Source organism: Oncorhynchus mykiss, chromosome 9 (assembly GCF_013265735.2).
Source record: "Oncorhynchus mykiss isolate Arlee chromosome 9, USDA_OmykA_1.1, whole genome shotgun sequence".
In the NCBI taxonomy this organism is placed as follows: domain Eukaryota; kingdom Metazoa; phylum Chordata; class Actinopteri; order Salmoniformes; family Salmonidae; genus Oncorhynchus; species Oncorhynchus mykiss.
In genome coordinates this window covers 71,038,561-71,059,998 of record NC_048573.1, presented here as the reverse complement: position 1 = coordinate 71,059,998, position 21,438 = coordinate 71,038,561, and the positions used below count along the sequence as shown (strand labels likewise).

The window sequence follows — 21,438 nt, the reverse complement described above, 5'->3', positions numbered from 1 at the left end:
AAAGTGCTGTACAGAAACCCAGCCTAAAACCCCAAACAGCAAGCAATGCAGGTGTAGAAGCACGGTGGCTAGGAAAAACTCCTTAGAAAGGCCAAAACCTAGGAAGAAACCTAGAGAGGAACCAGGCTTTGAGGGGTGGCCAGTCCTCTTCTGGCTGTGCCGGGTGGAGATTATAACAGAACATGGCCAAGATCTTCAAATGTTCATAAATGACCAGCATGGTCAAATAATAGGTATGGGACAGGTAGCACGTTGAACAGGTCAGCATTCCATAGCCGCAGGCAGAACAGTTGAAACTGGAACAGCAGCACGGCCAGGTGGACTGGGGACAGCAAGGAGTCATCATGCCAGGTAGTCATGAGGCATGGTCCTAGGGCTCAGGTCCTTCGAGAGAGAGAAAGAAAGAGAGAAAGAGAGAATTAGAGAGAGCATACTTAAATTCACACAGGACACCGGATAAGACAGGAGAAGTACTCCAGAAATAACAAACTGACCCTAGCCCCCCGACACATAAACTACTGCAGTATAAATACTGGAGGCTGAGACAGGAGGGGTCAGGAGACACTGTGGCCCCATCTGATGATATCCCTGGACAGGGCCAAACAGGAAGGATATAACCCCACCCACTTTGCCAAAGCACAGCCCCCACACCACTAGAGGGACATCTTCAACCACCAACTTACCATCCTGAGACAAGGCCGAGTATAGCCCACAAAGATCTCCGCCACGGGCACAACCCAAGGGGGGGCGCCTACCCAGACAGGAAGATCACATCAGTTAGTCAACCCACTCAAGTGGCTCACCCCTCCTAGGGACGGCATGAAAGAGCACCAGTAAGCCAGTGACTCTCTAGAGGCAGAGAATCCCAGTGGAAAGAGGGGAACCGACCAGGCAGAGACAGCAAGGGCAGTTCGTTGCTCCAGAGCCTTTCCGTTCACCTTCACACTCCTGGGCCAGACTACACTCAATCATATGACCCACTGAAGAGATGAGTCTTCAGTAAAGACTTAAAGGTTGAGACCGAGTTTGGTCTCTCACATGGGTAGGCAGACCATTCAATAAAAATGGAGCTCTATAGGAGAAAGCTCTGCCTCCAGCTGTTTGCTTAGAAATTCTAGGGACAATTAGGAGGCCTGCGTCTTTTGACCGTAGCGTACGTGTAGGTATGTACGGCAGGACCAAATCAGAGAGATCGGTAGGAGCAAGCCCATGTAATGCTTTGTAGGTTAGCAGTAAAACCTTGAAATCAGCCCTTGCCTTGACAGGAAGCCAGTGTAGGGAGGCTAGCACTGGAGAAATATGATCACATTTTTTGGTTCTAGTCAGGATTCTAGCAGCCGTATTTAGCACTAACTGAAGTTTATTTAGTGCTTTATCCGGGTAGCCGGAAAGTAGAGCATTGCAGTAGTCTAACCTAGAAGTAACAAAAGCATGGATTCATTTTTCTGCATCATTTTTGGACAGAAAGTTTCTGATTTTTGCAATGTTACGTAGATGGAAAAAAGCTGTCCTTGAAACAGTCTTGATATGTTCGTCAAAAGAGAGATCAGGGTCCAGAGTAACGCCGATATCTTTCCGACAGATAATATCTAAACCAGGCCAGAACTTGTCCGTGTAGACCAGTTTGGGTTTCCAATCTCTCCAAAAGAATGTGGTGATCGATGGTATCAAAAGCAGCACTAAGGTCTAGGAGCACGAGGACAGATGGAGAGCCTCGGTCTGATGCCATTAAAAGGTAATTTACCGCCTTCACAAGTGCAGTCTCAGTGCTATGATGGGGTCTAAAACCAGACTGAAGCATTTCGTATACATTGTTTGTCTTCAGGAAGGCAGTGAGTTGCTGCGCAACAGCCTTTTCTAAATTTTTTGAGAGGAATGGAAGATTCGATATAGGCTGATAGTTTTTTGTATTTTCTGGGTCAAGGTTTGGCTTTTTCAAGAGAGGCTTTATTACTGCCACTTTTAGGGAGTTTGGTACACATCCGGTGGATAGAGAGCCATTTACAGTGCCTTGCGAAAGTATTCGGCTCCCTTGAACTTTGCAACCTTTTGCCACATTTCAGGCTTCAAACATAAAGATATAAAACTGTATTTTTTTGTGAAGAATCAACAACAAGTGGGACACAATCATGAAGTGGAACGACATTTATTGGATATTTCAAACTTTTTTAACAAATTTAAAAACTGAAAAATTGGGCGTGCAAAATTATTCAGCCCCCTTAAGTTAATACTTTGTAGCGCCACCTTTTGCTGCGATTACAGCTGAAAGTCGCTTGGGGTATGTCTCTATCAGTTTTGCACATCGAGAGACTGACATTTTTTCCCATTCCTCCTTGCAAAACAGCTCGAGCTCAGTGAGGTTGGATGGAGAACATTTGTGAACAGCAGTTTTCAGTTCTTTCCACAGATTCTCGATTGGATTCAGGTCTGGACTTTGACTTGGCCATTCTAACACCTGGATATGTTTATTTTTGAACCATTCCATTGTAGATTTTGCTTTATGTTTTGGATCATTGTCTTGTTGGAAGACAAATCTCCGTCCCAGTCTCAGGTCTTTTGCAGACTCCATCAGGTTTTCTTACAGAATGGTCCTGTATTTGGCTCCATCCATCTTCCCATCAATTTTAACCATCTTCCCGGTCCCTGCTGAAGAAAAGCAGGCCCAAACCATGATGCTGCCACCACCATGTTTGACAGTGGGGATGGTGTGTTCAGCTGTGTTGCTTTTACGCCAAACATAACGTTTTGCATTGTTGCCAAAAAGTTCAATTTTGGTTTCATCTGACCAGAGCACCTTCTTCCACATGTTTGGTGTGTCTCCCAGGTGGCTTGTGGCAAACTTTAAACAACACTTTTTATGGATATCTTTAAGAAATGGCTTTCTTCTTGCCACTATTCCATAAAGGCCAGATTTGTGCAATATACGACTGATTGTTGTCCTATGGACAGAGTCTCCCACCACAGCTGTAGATCTCTGCAGTTCATCCAGAGTGATCATGGGCCTCTTGGCTGCATCTCTGATCAGTCTTCTCCTTGTATGAGCTGAAAGTTTAGAGGGATGGCCAGGTCTTGGTAGATTTGCAGTGGTCTGATACTCTTTCCATTTCAATATTATCGCTTGCACAGTGCTCCTTGGGATGTTTAAAGCTTGGGAAATCTTTTTGTATCCAAATCCGGCTTTAAACTTCTTCACAACAGTATCTCGGACCTGCCTGGTGTGTTCCTTGTTCTTCATGATGCTCTCTGTGCTTTTAACGGACCTCTGAGACTATCACAGTGCAGGTGCATTTATACGGAGACTTGATTACACACAGGTGGATTGTATTTATCATCAGTAGTCATGTAGGTCAACATTGGATCATTCAGAGATCCTCACTGAACTTCTGGAGAGAGTGTGCTGCACTGAAAGTAAAGGGGCTGAATAATTTTGCACGCCCAATTTTTCAGTTTTTGATTTGTTAAAAAAGTTTGAAATATCCAATAAATGTCGTTCCACTCCATGATTGTGTCCCACTTGTTGTTGATTCTTCACAAAAAAATACAGTTTTATATCTTTATGTTTGAAGCCTGAAATGTGGCAAAAGGTCGCAAAGTTCAAGGGGGCCGAATACTTTCGCAAGGCACTGTATTATGTTCAAAATAGGAGACCCAAGCACAGGAAGCAGCTCTTTCAGTAGTTTAGTTGGAATATGGTCCAGTATGCAGCATGAAGGTTTAGAGGCCATGATTATTTTCATATTTGTGTCAAGAGATATAGTACTAATACACTTGAGTGTCTCTCTTGATCCTAGGTCCTGGCAGAGTTGTGCAGACTCAGGACAACTGAGCTTTGAAGGAATACGCAGATTTAAAGAGTCCGTAATTTGCTTTCTAATAATCATAATCTTTTCCTCAAAGAAGTTCATGAATTTATTACTGCTGAAGTGAAAGCCATCCTCTCTTGGGGAATGCTGCTTTTTAGTTAGCAGTATCAAAAAGACATTTCAGATTGTTCTTATTTTCTTCAATTAAGTTGGAAAAATAGGATGATCGAGCAGCAGTAAGGGCTCTTCCATACTGCACGGGACTGTCTTTCCAAGCTAGTCGGAAGACTTCCAGTTTGGTGTGGCGCCATTTCCGTTCCAATTTTCTGGAAGCTTGCTTCAGACCTCGGGTATTTTCTGTATACCAGGGAGCTAGTTTCTTATGAGAATTTGTTTTAGTTTTTAGGGGTGCAACTGCATCTAGGGTATTGCGCAAGGTTAAATTGAGTTCCTCAGTTAGGTGGTTAACTGATTTTTGTCCTCTGGCGTCCTTGGGTAGACAGAGGGAATCTGGAAGGACATCAAGGAATCTTTGTGTTGTCTGTGAATTTATAGCACAACTTTTGATGCTCCTTGGTTGGGGTCTGAGCAGATTATTTGTTGCAATTGCAAACGTAATAAAATGGTGGTCCGATAGTCCAGGATTATGAGGAAAAACATTAAGATCCACAACATTTATTCCATGGGACAAAACTAGGTCCAGAGTATGACTGTGACAGTGAGTCACAGTCATACTCTGGACCTAGTTTTGTCCCATGGAATAAATGTTGTGGATCTTAATGTTTTTCCTCATAATCCTGGACTATCGGACCACCATGTTGGACAAAACCCTCTGAGTCGATGATGGCTCCGAAAGCCTTTTGGAGTGGGTCTGTGAATATTAAAGTCACCAAAAATTAGAATATTATCTGCTATGACTACAAGGTCCGATAGGAATTCAGGGAACTCAATGAGGAACGCTGTATATGGCCCAGGAGGCCTGTAAACAGTAGCTATAAAAAGTGATTGAGTAGGCTGCATAGATTTCATGACTGGAAGCTCAAAAGACGAAAACGTAATTTAATTTTTTGTAAATTGAAATTTGCTGTCGTAAATGTTAGCAACACCTCCGCCTTTGCGGGATGCACAGGGGATATGGTCACTAGTGTAACCAGGAGGTGAGTTCTCATTTAACACAGTAAATTCATCAGGCTTAAGCCATGTTTCAGTCAGGCCAATCACATCAAGATTATGATCAGTGATTAGTTCATTGACTATAATTGCCTTTGAAGTAAGGGATCTAACATTAAGTAGCCCTATTTTAAGATGTGAGGTATCACGATCTCTTTCAATAATGGCAGGAATGGAGGAGGTCTTTATCCTAGTGAGATTGCTACGGCGAACACTGCCATGTTTAGTTTTGCCCAACCCAGGTCGAGGCACAGACACGGTCTCAATGGGGGATAGCTGAGCTGACTACGCTGACTGTGCTAGTGGCAGACTCCACTAAGCTGGCAGACTAACAGCCTGCTGCCTGGCCTGCACCCTATTTAATTGTGGAGCTAGGGCAGTTAGAGCCCTGTCTACGTTGGTAGATAAGATGAGAGCACCCCTCCAGCTAGGATGGAGTCCGTCACTCCTCAGCAGGCCAGGCTTGGTCCTGTTTGTGGGTGAGTCCCAGAAAGTGGGCCAATTGTCTACAAGTTCTATCTTTTGGGAGGGGCAGAAAACAGTTTTCAACCAGCGATTGAGTTGTGAGACTGCTGTAGAGCTCATCACTCCCCCTAACTGGGAGGGGGCGAGAGACAATTACTCGATGCCAACACATCTTTCTAGCTGATTTACACGCTGAAGCTATGTTGCACTTGGTGACCTCTTACTGTTTCATCCTAACATCGTTGGTGCCGACGTGGATAACAATATCTCTATACTCGCCAGTTTTAGCTTTAACCAGCACCATCTTCAGATTAGCCTTAACGTCGGTAGCCCTGCCCCCTGGTAAACAGTGTATGATCGCTGGATGATTTGTTTTAAGTCTAATACTGCGGGTAATGGAGTCGCCAATGACTAGAGTTTTCAATTTGTCAGAGCTAATGGTGGGAAGCTTCGGCGTCTCAGACCCCGTAATGGGAGGAGTAGAGACAAGCGAAGGCTCGGCCTCAGACTCCGACTAGCTGCTTAATGGGTAAAACCGGTTGAAAGTTTCTGTCGGCTGAATGAGCTACACCGGTTTAGCATTCCTACAACATTTCCCTCCAGAAACCGTGAGAAAGTTGTCCGGCTGCGGGGACCGTGCGAGGGGATTTATACTAACGTTACTATCTGTACTTACTGGTGGCACAGAAGCTGTTTCATCCTTTCCTACACTGAAATTACCCTTGCCTAACGATTGCGTCTGAAGCTGGGCTTGCAACACAGCTATCCTCGCCGTAAGGCGATCATTCTCCTGTACATTATGAGTACAGCGTCTGCAATTAGAAGGCAATTGTTAATGTTACTATTTAGCTTCGGCTGGTGGAGGTCCTGACGAACCACGTCCAGATAAAGCGTCCGAAGTGAAAAAGTTGAATGAAAAAAAGTTGAGTGAAGGAAAAACCAAAAATATAAACGGTAATTAAAAAATAAAAACCGTAAAGTTGTCAGGTAGCAAAGTAAGGTCAGCAACAAAACGCACAGCAACACGTAAACAAGTCTGCAAGTTGTGACCGGAAATTACCGCTCTGTACCGCTCTATACCTCTCTATTCTGCTCTATACTGCTCTATTCTGCTCTATACCCCTCTATTCTGCTCTATTCTGCTCTATACTGCTCTATACCCCTCTATACTACTCTATACCGCTCTATTCTGCTCTATACCGCTCTATACCACTCTATACCACTCTATACCCCTCTATACTGCTCTATTCTGCTCTATTCTGCTCTGTACCGCTCTATACCGCTCTATTCTGCTCTATACCGCTCTATACTGCTCTATACCGCTCTATACTGCTCTATACCTCTCTATACTGCTCTATTCTGCTCTATTCTGCTCTATTCTTCTCTATACCGCTCTATACTGCTCTATTCTGCTCTATACCGCTCTATACCACTCTATACTGCTCTATTCTGCTCTATTCTGCTCTATTCTTCTCTATACCGCTCTATACTGCTCTATTCTGCTCTATACCGCTCTATTCTGCTCTATACTGCTCTATACCACTCTATACCACTCTATACCGCTCTATTCTGCTCTATTCTGCTCTATTCTGCTCTATACCGCTCTATACTGCTCTATTCTGCTCTATACCGCTCTATACCACTCTATACCACTCTATACTGCTCTATTCTGCTCTATACTGCTCTATACCACTCTATACCGCTCCTGCTGAACGTGCCCCTGGGTTAAAATACTATGACTCTTTCTTTATAAAAAAACTTTAGCTGTTGGCCTCCCGAGTGGCTCAACTGTCTAAGGCAGGAGTCACTACAGACCCGGGTTCGATCCCAGGCTGTGTCTTAGCCGGCCGCGACCAGGAGACCCATGAGGCGGCGCACAATTGGGTTAGGGGAAGGTTTAGCAGGCTGGGATTTCCTTGTCCCATCACACTCTAGCGACTCCTTGTGGCGGGCCGGGCGCGTGCACTCTGACTTCGAACGCCAGTTGTGTTGCTGGCTTCTGGGTGAAGAGAGCAGTGTGTCAAGAAGCAGTGCGGCTTGGGAAGGTCGCGTTTTGGAGGATCAATGGCTCTCGACCGTCGCCTCTCCCGAGTCCGTACGGGAGTTGCAGAGGTGGGACAAGACTGTAACTACCAATTGAAAATCACAAAAATAGGGGTTAAAATGTTTTACTTTAGCAGAGCTTGCCTGCCAGGTGCAATGGAACCAATTAATTGATGTGCATTTGGCACGTAGATTCCAAAAAGTTACAGCAATGCCCAAACTCCTCCTCTCACTGTGTATGGCTGTGAACTTCCTCTCCCTCTCCTCCTCTCACTGTGTATGGCTGTGAACTTCCTCTCCCTCTCCTCCTCTCACTGTGTATGGCTGTTGAGCTTCCTCTCCCTCTCTTCCTTTCTCCTCTCTCTTCTTCTCTCTGTTCCTCTTTCTTCTTCTCTCTGTTCCTCTTTCTTCTTCTCTCTGTTCCTCTCTCTTTTTCTCTTGTTCCTCTCTCTTATTCTCTCTGTTCCTCTTTCTTCTTATCTCTGTTCCTCTCTCTTCTTCTCTCTGTTCCTCTCTCTTCTTCTCTTTGTTCCTCTCTCTTCTTCTCTCTGTTCCTCTCTCTTCTTCTCTCTGTTCCTCTCTCTTCTTCTCTTGTTCCTCTCTCTCTTCTCTCTGTTCCTCTCTCTTCTTCTCTGGTTCCTCTCTCTTCTTCTCTTTGTTCCTCTCTCTTCTTCTCTCTGTTCCTCTTTCTTCTTCTCTCTGTTCCTCTCTCTTTTTCTCTTGTTCCTCTCTCTTCTTCTCTCTGTTCCTCTCTCTTCTTCTCTCTGTTCCTCTCTCTTCTTCTCTTTGTTCCTCTCTCTTCTCTCTGTTGTTATCAGGTTACATGCCACCCGCTAACAGATAACAAGCTCAGGGTGCAGTGGGCGCTAAATCTCTATTTTTAAAGAGATATGGGGTCTGTTATTTGGCTCAGGGCAGATTGGCTTTGTGAGCCAGAGTCAAGCTGTGTACAGTTGATAAAGCTAAGCGTTGGTGTCAGCCCCTCTCTCATCAAATGTGTTTTTGTCCTCCTTGTGTTGAGTTAGTAGATACGGTCTGAGCTCTCCTCTGTCTCACCCTGCCACAGACCGCCTGTAATCACAGTACTCTTCTTTCTGTGGGTGGAACTCTTCCTATCTATCCACTGTCTCTTATAGCCCTAGTACTGTAGGAGGGATTCTGCTATCTATCTACTCTGTGGGAGGATGAACTTTTTTATTTGTTTTATTAGAATAGACAAAGGTTAGACTACATGAGAAGGGGAGCCAGATGAGACTTGTTGGAGACAGACAATGAACTTTTCTATCTATCTACTCTATAAGAGGAGGAACTGTCTTCTATCTACTCTGTAGGAGGGAGAGAAATGTCCTCTATCAACTCTGAAGGAGGGGGGAACTGTCCTCTATCAACTCTGAAGGAGGGAGGGAACTGTCCTCTATCAACTCTGAAGGAGGGGGGGAACTGTCCTCTATCAACTCTGAAGGAGGGAGGGAACTGTCCTCTATCAACTCTGAAGGAGGGAGGGAACTGTCCTCTATCAACTCTGAAGGAGGGAGGGAACTGTCCTCTATCAACTCTGAAGGAGGGGGGGAACTGTCCTCTATCTACTCCAAAGGAGGGGGGAACTGGCCTCTATCTATTCTGAGGAGGCCCTGTCATATAAAATCAAATCAAATCAAATTTATTTATATAGCCCTTCGTACATCAGCTGATATCTCAAAGTGCTGTACAGAAACCCAGCCTAAAACCCCAAACAGCAAGCAATGCAGGTGTAGAAGCACGGTGGCTAGGAAAAACTCCCTAGAAAGGCAAAAACCTAGGAAGAAAACTAGAGAGGAACCAGGCTATGAGAGGTGGCCAGTCTTCTTCTGGCTGTGCTGGGTGGAGATTATAATAGAACATGGCCAAGATGTTCAAATGTTTATAAATGACCAGCATGGTCAAATAATAATAATCACAGGCAGAACAGTTGAAACTGGAGCAGCAGCACGGCCAGGTGGACTGGGGACAGCAAGGAGTCATCATGCCAGGTAGTCCTGAGGCATGGTCCTAGGGCTCAGGTCCTCCGAGAGAGAGAAAGAAAGAGAGAATTAGAGAGAGCATACTTAAATTCACACAGGACACCGGATAAGACAGGAGAAATACTCCAGATATAACAAACTGACCCTAGCCCCCCGACACATGAACTACTGCAGTATAAATACTGGAGGCTGAGACAGGAGGGGTCAGGACCTGTTATACAGTGCCTTGCGAAAGTATTCGGCCCCCTTGAACTTTGCGACCTTTTGCCACATTTCAGGCTTCAAACATAAAGATATAAAACTGTATTTTTTTGTGAAGAATCAACAACAAGTGGTACAATATCATGAAGTGGAACGACATTTATTGGATATTTCAAACTTTTTTAACAAATCAAAAACTGAAAAATTGGGCGTGCAAAATGATTCAGCCCCCTTAAGTTAATACTTTGTAGCGCCACCTTTTGCTGCGATTACAGCTGTAAGTCGCTTGGGTATGTCTCTATCAGTTTTGCACATCGAGAGACTGACATTTTTTCCCATTCCTCCTTGCAAAACAGCTCGAGCTCAGTGAGGTTGGATGGAGAGCATTTGTGAACAGCAGTTTTCAGTTCTTTCCACAGATTCTCGATTGGATTCAGGTCTGGACTTTGACTTGGCCATTCTAACACCTGGATATGTTTATTTTTGCACCATTCCATTGTAGATTTTGCTTTATGTTTTGGATCATTGTCTTGTTGGAAGACAAATCTCCGTCCCAGTCTCAGGTCTTTTGCAGACTCCATCAGGTTTTCTTCCAGAATGGTCCTGTATTTGGCTCCATCCATCTTCCCATCAATTTTAACCATCTTCCCTGTCCCTGCTGAAGAAAAGCAGGCCCAAACCATGATGCTGCCACCACCATGTTTGACAGTGGGGATGGTGTGTTCAGCTGTGTTGCTTTTACGCCAAACATAACGTTTTGCATTGTTGCCAAAAAGTTCAATTTTGGTTTCATCTGACCAGAGCACCTTCTTCCGCATGATTGGTGTGTCTCCCAGGTGGCTTGTGGCAAACTTTAAACGACACTTTTTATGGATATCTTTAAGAAATGGCTTTCTTCTTGCCACTATTCCATAAAGGCCAGATTTGTGCAATATACGACTGATTGTTGTCCTATGGACAGAGTCTCCCACCTCAGCTGTAGATCTCTGCAGTTCATCCAGAGTGATCATGGGCCTCTTGGCTGCATCTCTGATCAGTCTTCTCCTTGTATGAGCTGGAAGTTTAGAGGGACGGCCAGGTCTTGGTAGATTTGCAGTGGTCTGATACTACTTCCATTTCAATATTATCGCTTGCACAGTGCTCCTTGGGATGTTTAAAGCTTGGGAAATCTTTTTGTATCCAAATCCGGCTTTAAACTTCTTCACAACAGTATCTCGGACCTGCCTGGTGTGTTCCTTGTTCTTCATGATGCTCTCTGCGCTTTTAACGGACCTCTGAGACTATCACAGTGCAGGTGCATTTATACGGAGACTTGATTACACACAGGTGGATTGTATTTATCATCATTGGTCATTTAGGTCAACATTGGATCATTCAGAGATCCTCACTGAACTTCTGGAGAGAGTTTGCTGCACTGAAAGTAAAGGGGCTGAATAATTTTGCACGCCCAATTTTTCAGTTTTTGATTTGTTAAAAAAGTTTGAAATATCCAATAAATGTCGTTCCACTTCATGATTGTGTCCCACTTGTTGTTGATTCTTCACAAAAAAATACAGTTTTATATCTTTATGTTTGAAGCCTGAAATGTGGCAAAAGGTCACAAAGTTCAAGGGGGCCGAATACTTTCGCAAGGCACTGTATCTACTGTGGGAGGACCTGTCATATCTACTGTGGGAGGACCCGTCATATCTACTGTGGGAGGACCTGTCATATCTACTGTGAGGAAGCCCTGTTATATCTACTGTGGGAGGACCTGTCATATCTACTGTGGGAGGACCTGTCATATCTACTGTGAGGAAGCCCTGTTATATCTACTGTGAGGAAGCCTTTTATATCTACTGTGGGAGGACCTGTCATATCTACTCTGGGAGGACCTGTCATATGTACTGTGAGGAAGTCCTGTCATATCTGTGGGAGGACCTGACATATTGTTACGCACGCCTCTATGAAGAGGGAACGCAACACCCTGCTACAACTAAACTCTCTGTGAAGTGAAAAAAGGTATGGACTGTAGGTGCGAGTAAGGATGACAACAGACAGAATGTGGTACCGTTTACAAGGACTTTATTCCTTTACGCGGTAATATGGGGAAAAGGGGCTGGACGGAAGCAAAGCAAAGAAAGTAAATCTCAAAGCCCCCCCTCTCCTATCTTACCTGGCTAACCAATACTTACCTAATTTAGCACCACCTGGTGCCCTAACCAAAATACAGGGGGTGGTCCGCCCAGGTCTTACCTAGTGTGCCTAGACAATGAATATACTACGGGTATATGTATGCCCGCGGGCCTCTTGCCTAAACACTCCCAAGGTGCCTTCCCCTCCCCCCTGGGAACAAATGAAACAGAATATTAAACAATTTCACAAACAAACTAAGAAACAAAGGACATCAAATAAGCTCTACCTGAGCAACAAACTCACAGAACATACCAACTCTCAGCAATGAACTCCCAGCAAAATCAACCTCTAGCAAAAATCAACCTCTAGCAAAATCTCTGCAATGACCTCCCAACAAATCTCTCGAGCAAAATCTCTGCAATGACCTCCCAGCAAATCCTCCAGCAAAATCTCTGCAATGACCTCCCAGCAAATCTTCCAGCAAAATCTCTGCAATGACCTCCCAGCAAATCTCTCCTGAACAGAACACTAGCTTATATACAGCTTCAGAAGGAACAGGTAATTGGAGACTGCTGCGTCTTGACGAGGGGCGGGGTCAGCTCTCCAATTAGCCCTGGAGTCGACCAATCAGCTGCTTGAGGGATTTCAGGAAGCCATTTCCTGAAATAAACACATGAAAGTACACAAACTACAACACATAAACTGGGGAACGTAACACATATCTACTGTGGGAGGACCTGTCATATCTACTGTGGGAGGACCTGTCATATCTACTGTGGGAGGACCTGTCATATCTACTGTGGGAGGACCTGTCATATCTACTGTGGGAGGACCTGTCATATCTACTGTGGGAGGACCTGTCATATAGTACCTCCATACTACTGTTCCATATAGTACCTCCATACTACTGCTCCATATAGTACCTCCATAATACTGCTCCATATAGTACCTCCATACTACTGCTCCATATAGTACCTCCATACTACTGCTCCATATAGTACCTCAATACTACCGCTCCATATAGTACCTCCATACTACCGCTCCATATAGTACCTCCATACTACCGCTCCATATAGTACCTGCATAGTAATTACCTTGAAGGAGGAGCAGTGCAATATGTGGACTTTGTTGTTGTTGGTTCTGTGATGAAAGGAAAGTTCTACCTACAGCATTCTTTTAAAACGTAGTTGTGATTGTAGTAAGTTGTCTTTCAGGGTTCATGCCAGACCGTGGCTCTTCTGATTCATTTTAGGATTCTCCATTTGTTATGCAATAGGTTGGGCTATGTCGCTCAATCAATCACCTCATGTTGTACTGAGATTAGATTACTTTACAATCCCCAAGATGGATCTACACAATTATTGCTTTAATATATAATGTATGGGTTGTAATGTTTGTAATGTATAATTACCCCATTAACTATTCCATAGCATTCAGCTGAGCTGACAGATATAGTGATGTAGTTAGTGGCTTAATAAGTGGTTTTCCTGGTACAGACTCCCGGTTGTTCCCTGTAGTTCAGACTCCCAGGTCTATTGGTCCATGCTTTACATAAATCACATGAATCTTATATTATCTCCACATCTCCTCTCCACAATGTATTCTAGTTAAGGTTAGAGAGAAGGCTGAAGAGTAGGCTGAATTCGAGATAAATCACATTACACGTTCCTGTTGTTCCTAACTGGATTCTCCCACATCTCCACATCTCCTCCTCACAATGTATTCTACTTAAGATTAGAGGGAAGGAAGCGGAGGTTGTGCACAGTCAGAGCCCTGTATCCGACATCTCACTCTATAATATATTGTTGTTAAGCTTACAGAGAAGGCTGTGAGGAGGATTTAACCAGCATCTCCTCCCCACAATGTATTCCAGTTAAAGGGACAATCTGTGATTGGTACATCACCCTTCTGCAGAGCCATCTCTGAACTGTTTACCAAAACAAATGGCTGGGTGTGAATGCTTTGTTGATTTTGGAATCCCAGATTGCCCCTTTACAGATAGCGGGGCAGAGTCTGAACGACATCTCTCCCCACAATGTACAGTGCATTCAACCACATTCATAAAGTATTCATACCCCTTGGACTCACTGTATAATAACAATGTGTTGTAGGTTAGAGGGGTAAAGTCATCTCTCCCACAACAATATATTTATTACTTTCCAAATAAACATTATTTTTTCATGGAAATACATGGGTAGCCATGAGAAAGACCCCCCCCCCCCCCCCTAGTGATTGACTATCAAGGATCGCTATGGGGCGCAATCGAGCGATGTAGGCTTGTACACAATCGCCCAACCTTAACACACACACACACTCTCTCTCTCTCTCTCTGTGTTTACAGTAGGCTAACGTATGTCAATGGTTTTAGGAATGGCAGTAACATCAGGCAGGATTTAGGCTACCAACTGCAATGTTCACATTCCCGCACTGACTGACTGTGTGGAGGCTCATTGATTTAACGTTACGTTAGCCTACATGCTACACCAGTAGAGTAATAAATGATATAGCTGTCGGCTATATTAGCCTCGACTTACAGTTCTTTGTGCAGCTTCAAATGTCGAACAACGTTGGAAATTGTTTCGCCTCCGTCTGTAATTTTCTTCCCGCATGTTTTGCAAGTTGCAATCCGTTTTTTTGTTGATACAGCGTCGTCTTTGGGGTATCATCTTTCCAAGGGCTCCATCTGAATTCACCCGCCGACGTTCCTCTGCACTGCCACGCTCAACTGTTTCTCAGCTGGCACAATTTGATTGGCTGCTGTCCGATTCAAACTGTAATCCGTTAAATGAAGAGTTGATGCGCTGCACACTTTTGTTAATAGCATCATTTTGAATATTTGGACTTGGGGAGGCTTGGGGAGGGGTTGGGGAGGCTTGGGGAGACTTGGGGAGGGTTGGGGAGGCTTGGGGAGACTTGGGGAGGCTTGGGGAGACTTGGGGAGGGTTGGGGAGGCTTGGGGAGGCTTGGGGAGGGTTGGGGAGGCTTGGGGAGACTTGGGGAGGCTTGGGAGGGTTGGGGAGGGTTGAGGAGGGTTGGGGAGGCTTGGGGAGACTTGGGGAGGGTTGGGGAGGCTTGGGGAGACTTGGGGAGGCTTGGGGAGGGTTGGGGAGGCTTGGGGAGGGTTGGGGAGGCTTGGGGAGACTTGGGGAGGGTTGGGAAGTCTTGGGGAGGGTTGGGGAGGGTATCAAGTCAGGTCGAGTCATAACGCTCAAGTCCAAGTCACGAGTCACTGGTGTTAAAGTCAAAGTCGAGTTGCAAGTCATGTGACTCGAGTCCACACCTCTGCTTCATACTGTGTGAGTTTCCCTATACCAGACTGCAGGGCTGTGTAGTGTAGCAAACTGCAATTAGAGCTGTTGAGGTGACTGTATTACCGACCACAACACGCGGTCAGAATCATGACCACAGTAGAATTCCACGTGACCGTTGAGTCATGGTAATCTCCTCTTATGCACTCTGGACATGCTTTGGTAGTACCCAACTCACTAACGAGTATCAGGTCCTAATGGCCTGGTACTCAGGGCTCTATTGTCCCTCCATCAGGTCCTAATGGCCTGGTACTCCGGGCTCTATTGTCCTTCCATCAGGTCCTAATGGCCTGGTACTCCGGGCTCTATTGTCCCTCCATCAGGTTCTGATGGCCTGGTACTCCGGGCTCTATTGTCCTTCCATCAGGTCCTAATGGCCTGGTACTCCGGGCTCTATTGTCCCTCCATCAGGTTCTAATGGCCTGGTACTCAGGGCTCTATTGTCCCTCCATCAGGTCCTAATGGCCTGGTACTCCGGGCTCTATTGTCCCTCCATCAGGTTCTAATGGCCTGGTACTCAGGGCTCTATTGTCCCTCCATCAGGTTCTAATGGCCTGGTACTCCGGGCTCTATTGTCCCTCTAACCACTCTGACATCAATGCAAATGAAATGGAAAAATCACATCAAACACTTATCATTAAAACAGTATTTAAAAAAAATAAAAATAAAAACTCACCTCACTGTGATGATCCATTTGAAGAAAGAAGTTCAACAACAGGTTGAAACTGAGTGATCAAATCAAAATCAAATCAAATGTATTTATATACCCCTTCGTACATCAGCTGATATCTCAAAGTGCTGTACATAAACCCAGCCTAAAACCCCAAACAGCAAGCAATGCAGGTGTAGAAGCACGGTGGCTAGGAAAAACTCCCTAGAAAGGCCAAAACCTAGGAAGAAACCTAGAGAGGAACCAGGCTATGTGGGGTGGCCAGTCCTCTTCTGGCTGTGCCGGGTGGAGATTATAACAGAACATGGCCAAGATGTTCAAATGTTCATAAATGACCAGCATGGTCGAATAATAATAAGGCAGAACAGTTGAAACTGGAGCAGCAGCACAGCCAGGTGGACTGGGGACAGCAAGGAGTCATCATGTCAGGTAGTCCTGGGGCATGGTCCTAGGGCTCAGGTCCTCCGAGAGAGAGAAAGAGAGAAGGAGAGAATTAGAGAATGCACACTTAGATTCACACAGGACACCGAATAGGACAGGAGAAGTACTCCAGATATAACAAACTGACCCTAGCCCCCCGACACATAAACTACTGCAGCATAAATACTGGAGGCTGAGACAGGAGGGGTCAGGAGACACTGTGGCCCCATCCGAGGACACCCCCGGACAGGGCCAAACAGGAAGGATATAACCCCACCCACTTTGCCAAAGCACAGCCCCCACAACACTAGAGGGATATCTTCAACCACCAACTTACCATCCTGAGACAAGGCTGAGTATAGCCCACAAAGACCTCCGCCACGGCACAACCCAAGGGGGGGGGGGGGGGGGGCGCCATCCCAGACAGGATGACCACATCAGTGACTCAGCCCACTCAGGTGACGCACCCCCTCCAGGGACGGCATGAGCGAGCCCCAGTAAAGCCAGTGACTCAGCCCCTGAATAGGGTTAGAGGCAGAGAATCCCAGTGGAAAGAGGGGAACCGGCCAGGCAGAGACAGCAAGGGCGGTTCGTTGCTCCAGAGCCTTTCCGTTCACCCTCCCACTCCTGGGCCAGACTACACTCAATCATATGACCCACTGAAGAGATGAGTCTTCAGTAGAGACTTAAAGGTTGAGACCGAGTTTGCGTCTCTGACATGGGTAGGCAGACCGTTCCATAAAAATGGAGCTCTATAGGAGAAAGCCCTGCCTCCAGCTGTTTGCTTAAAAATTCTAGGGACAATTAGGAGGCCTGCGTCTTGTGACCGTAGCGTACGTGTAGGTATGTACGGCAGGACCAAATCAGAGAGATAGGTAGGAGCAAGCCCATGTAATGCTTTGTAGGTTAGCAGTAAAACCTTGAAATCAGCCCTTGCTTTGACAGGAAGCCAGTGTAGAGAGGCTAGCACTGGAGTAATATGATCAAATTTTTTGGTTCTAGTCAGGATTCTAGCAGCCGTATTTAGCACTAACTGAAGTTTATTTAGTGCTTTATCCGGGTAGCCGGAAAGTAGAGCATTGCAGTAGTCTTACCTGGAAGTGACAAAAGCATGGATTAATTTTTCTGCATCATTTTTGGACAGAAAGTTTCTGATTTTTGCAATGTTACGTAGATGGAAAAAAGCTGTCCTTGAAATGGTCTTGATATGTTCTTCAAAAGAGAGATCAGGGTCCAGAGTAACGCCGAGGTCCTTCACAGTTTTATTTGAGACGACTGTACAACCATTAAGATTAATTGTCAGATTCAACAGAAGATCTCTTTGTTTCTTGGGACCTAGAACAAGCATCTCTGTTTTGTACGAGTTTAAAAGTAGAAAGTTTGCAGCCATCCACTTCCTTATGTCTGAAACACATTCTTCTAGCAAGGGCAATTTTGGGGCTTCACCATGTTTAATTGAAATGTACAGCTGTGTGTCATCCGCATAGCAGTGAAAGTTAACATTATGTTTTCGAATGACATCCCCAAGAGGTAAAATATATAGTGAAAACAATAGTGGTCCTAAAACGTGGGGTGGTCCTAAAAGCTTGGGGTGATAAAACATGTTCGCTGTGGATGTTGTTTCAAAGCCTAACAACAGGAAATGGTGATGATTAATCCAAAACACATCTGTACGCATATTAGAACTCATGCATAGGATTATCACCCCAAGCCCCCCCCCCCCCCCCCCCAAAAATGACTGAATTAAAATTACGATTGTTCCATTATGCAAAATATATCTTACCATATATTACGTCTGCCAGAAAATTATTAAACAAAACTGATTTAAGATGTCTCCGGTACGTCACGGGTTTATACTATAACGGGTCTAGCCTATACTCCAACATAAAACAAATGAATGTGTGGTGTGAAGTAAATGTTCTTATAAGTATTTCTCAGCTGCTCATATTAAACACAGCTCTGCTATGAAACCGAAGTAGCCTAGCAGGCATCAACTGAAAAACAGACTTAGCGGGAAGCGCACGGCCTCCATTCACTATTGGAGTACATAGATGACTTTTTTCCTTCTTCCCCCTGCCTCTGTACCTTCCCATTTGACAACGGGCCATTCTAAATCAAAACTAATATTAACTCATTAGTAAAGACCAGATTCAATTGAGAATAGCCTGATGGGTGAAAATGATGATCACTTGATGAGAGAACAGCTGTGCAGCCTGAGGAAAGGAACAGAGCACAAGCTTTTTTTTGAGACTTTCTCAACTCATTAACTGCCTTTGGTCGCATCTTGCAGCCCATATATGTGTTCATCTCTAAGACATTCTAAGGTTTGTATCATTCACAACTAAAGTTGCCAAATAACTCTGAATCTATCTTATAAGACCTGTTTCAAATGACCACTTTAATGCTCAACGTAGCCACTCCAATATGCACACTCACTCCAGAATGGGAAAAATATATCCTTTCCATTTTACTAATCTAAGTTAAATTATATTCTTCTTTATTCTAAAATAAAGAAACTAATAAGCATATCTAGTCTTCTAATTGAACAAGTCTACAGCCTATATCATGGGGCATAGACAGATAACATACAGTAGGCCAACTCATATTCTGTTCTCCGGAATACAAAAAATATTCATATCATGTTTCTTTAGACCTGCCTAAAATAAAACATGGATTTATTGAGATGGTTTATATTGATTTATGAGACCTTTTTACGTGTAGATGTTCCATAAGAGGCTTGTAGCCAATGAGGAGGTCTGGAGATGCTAAACGTGTTTATGTTAATTAACCGTCAATTACCGTGAGACCCACAGTCTGTGTAGTATAACAGACTGCAGTACTGTGTAGTATAACCGTCAGCAGTACTGTGTAGTATAACCGTCAGCAGTACTGTGTAGTATAACAGACTGCAGTACTGTGTAGTATAACCGTCAGCAGTACTGTGTAGTATAACAGACAGCAGTACTGTGTAGTATAACAGACAGCAGTACTGTGTAGTATAACAGACTGCAGTACTGTGTAGTATAACAGACTGCAGTACTGTGTAGTATAACCGTCAGCAGTACTGTGTAGTATAACAGACAGCAGTACTGTGTAGTATAACCGTCAGCAGTACTGTGTAGTATAACCGTCAGCAGTACTGTGTAGTATAACAGACTGCAGTACTGTGTAGTATAACCTTCAGCAGTACTGTGTAGTATAACCGTCAGCAGTACTGTGTAGTATAACAGACAGCAGTACTGTGTAGTATAACAGACTGCAGTACTGTGTAGTATAACAGACAGCAGTACTGTGTAGTATAACAGACTGCAGTACTGTGTAGTATAACCGTCAGCAGTACTGTGTAGTATAACCGTCAGCAGTACTGTGTAGTATAACAGACTGCAGTACTGTGTAGTATAACCATCAGCAGTACTGTGTAGTATAACAGACTGCAGTACTGTGTAGTATAACCGTCAGCAGTACTGTGTAGTATAACCGTCAGCAGTACTGTGTAGTATAACAGACTGCAGTACTGTGTAGTATAACCGTCAGCAGTACTGTGTAGTATAACTGTCAGCAGTACTGTGTAGTATAACCGTCAGCAGTACTGTGTAGTATAACAGTCAGCAGTACTGTGTAGTATAACCGTCAGCAGTACTGTGTAGTATAACCGTCAGCAGTACTGTGTAGTATAACAGACTGCAGTACTGTGTAGTATAACCTTCAGCAGTACTGTGTAGTATAACCGTCAGCAGTACTGTGTAGTATAACAGACAGCAGTACTGTGTAGTATAACAGACTGCAGTACTGTGTAGTATAACAGACAGCAGTACTGTGTAGTATAACAGACTGCAGTACTGTGTAGTATAACCGTCAGCAGTACTGTGTAGTATAACCGTCAGCAGTACTGTGTAGTATAACAGACTGCAGTACTGTGTAGTATAACCATCAGCAGTACTGTGTAGTATAACAGACTGCAGTACTGTGTAGTATAACCGTCAGCAGTACTGTGTAGTATAACCGTCAGCAGTACTGTGTAGTATAACAGACTGCAGTACTGTGTAGTATAACCGTCAGCAGTACTGTGTAGTATAACAGACAGCAGTACTGTGTAGTATAACCGTCAGCAGTACTGTGTAGTATAACAGACAGCAGTACTGTGTAGTATAACAGACAGCAGTACTGTGTAGTATAACAGACTGCAGTACTGTGTAGTATAACAGACTGCAGTACTGTGTAGTATAACCGTCAGCAGTACTGTGTAGTATAACCGTCAGCAGTACTGTGTAGTATAACCGTCAGCAGTACTGTGTAGTATAACAGTCAGCAGTACTGTGTAGTATAACCGTCAGCAGTACTGTGTAGTATAACCGTCAGCAGTACTGTGTAGTATAACAGACTGCAGTACTGTGTAGTATAACCTTCAGCAGTACTGTGTAGTATAACCGTCAGCAGTACTGTGTAGTATAACAGACAGCAGTACTGTGTAGTATAACAGACTGCAGTACTGTGTAGTATAACAGAGAGCAGTACTGTGTAGTATAACAGACTGCAGTACTGTGTAGTATAACCGTCAGCAGTACTGTGTAGTATAACCGTCAGCAGTACTGTGTAGTATAACAGACTGCAGTACTGTGTAGTATAACCATCAGCAGTACTGTGTAGTATAACAGACTGCAGTACTGTTTAGTATAACAGACTGCAGTACTGTGTAGTATAACAGACAGCAGTACTGTGTAGTATAACAGACTGCAGTACTGTGTAGTATAACCGTCAGCAGTACTGTGTAGTATAACCGTCAGCAGTACTGTGTAGTATAACAGACTGCAGTACTGTGTAGTATAACCATCAGCAGTACTGTGTAGTATAACAGACTGCAGTACTGTGTAGTATAACCGTCAGCAGTACTGTGTAGTATAACCGTCAGCAGTACTGTGTAGTATAACAGACTGCAGTACTGTGTAGTATAACAGACTGCAGTACTGTGTAGTATAACCGTCAGCAGTACTGTGTAGTATAACCGTCAGCAGTACTGTGTAGTATAACCGTCAGCAGTACTGTGTAGTATAACCGTCAGCAGTACTGTGTAGTATAACAGTCAGCAGTACTGTGTAGTATAACCGTCAGCAGTACTGTGTAGTATAACCGTCAGCAGTACTGTGTAGTATAACAGACTGCAGTACTGTGTAGTATAACCTTCAGCAGTACTGTGTAGTATAACCGTCAGCAGTACTGTGTAGTATAACAGACAGCAGTACTGT

General features: G+C 44.4%; 1 protein-coding gene across 4 annotated transcripts in view; it reads left to right on the top strand.

The window, feature by feature from the left end:
* Window positions 1-21,438, top strand: part of LOC110531262 (copine-8) — a 210,250-nt gene that overhangs the window by 31,919 nt on the left and 156,893 nt on the right. The gene's annotated exons all lie outside the window — the stretch shown is intronic.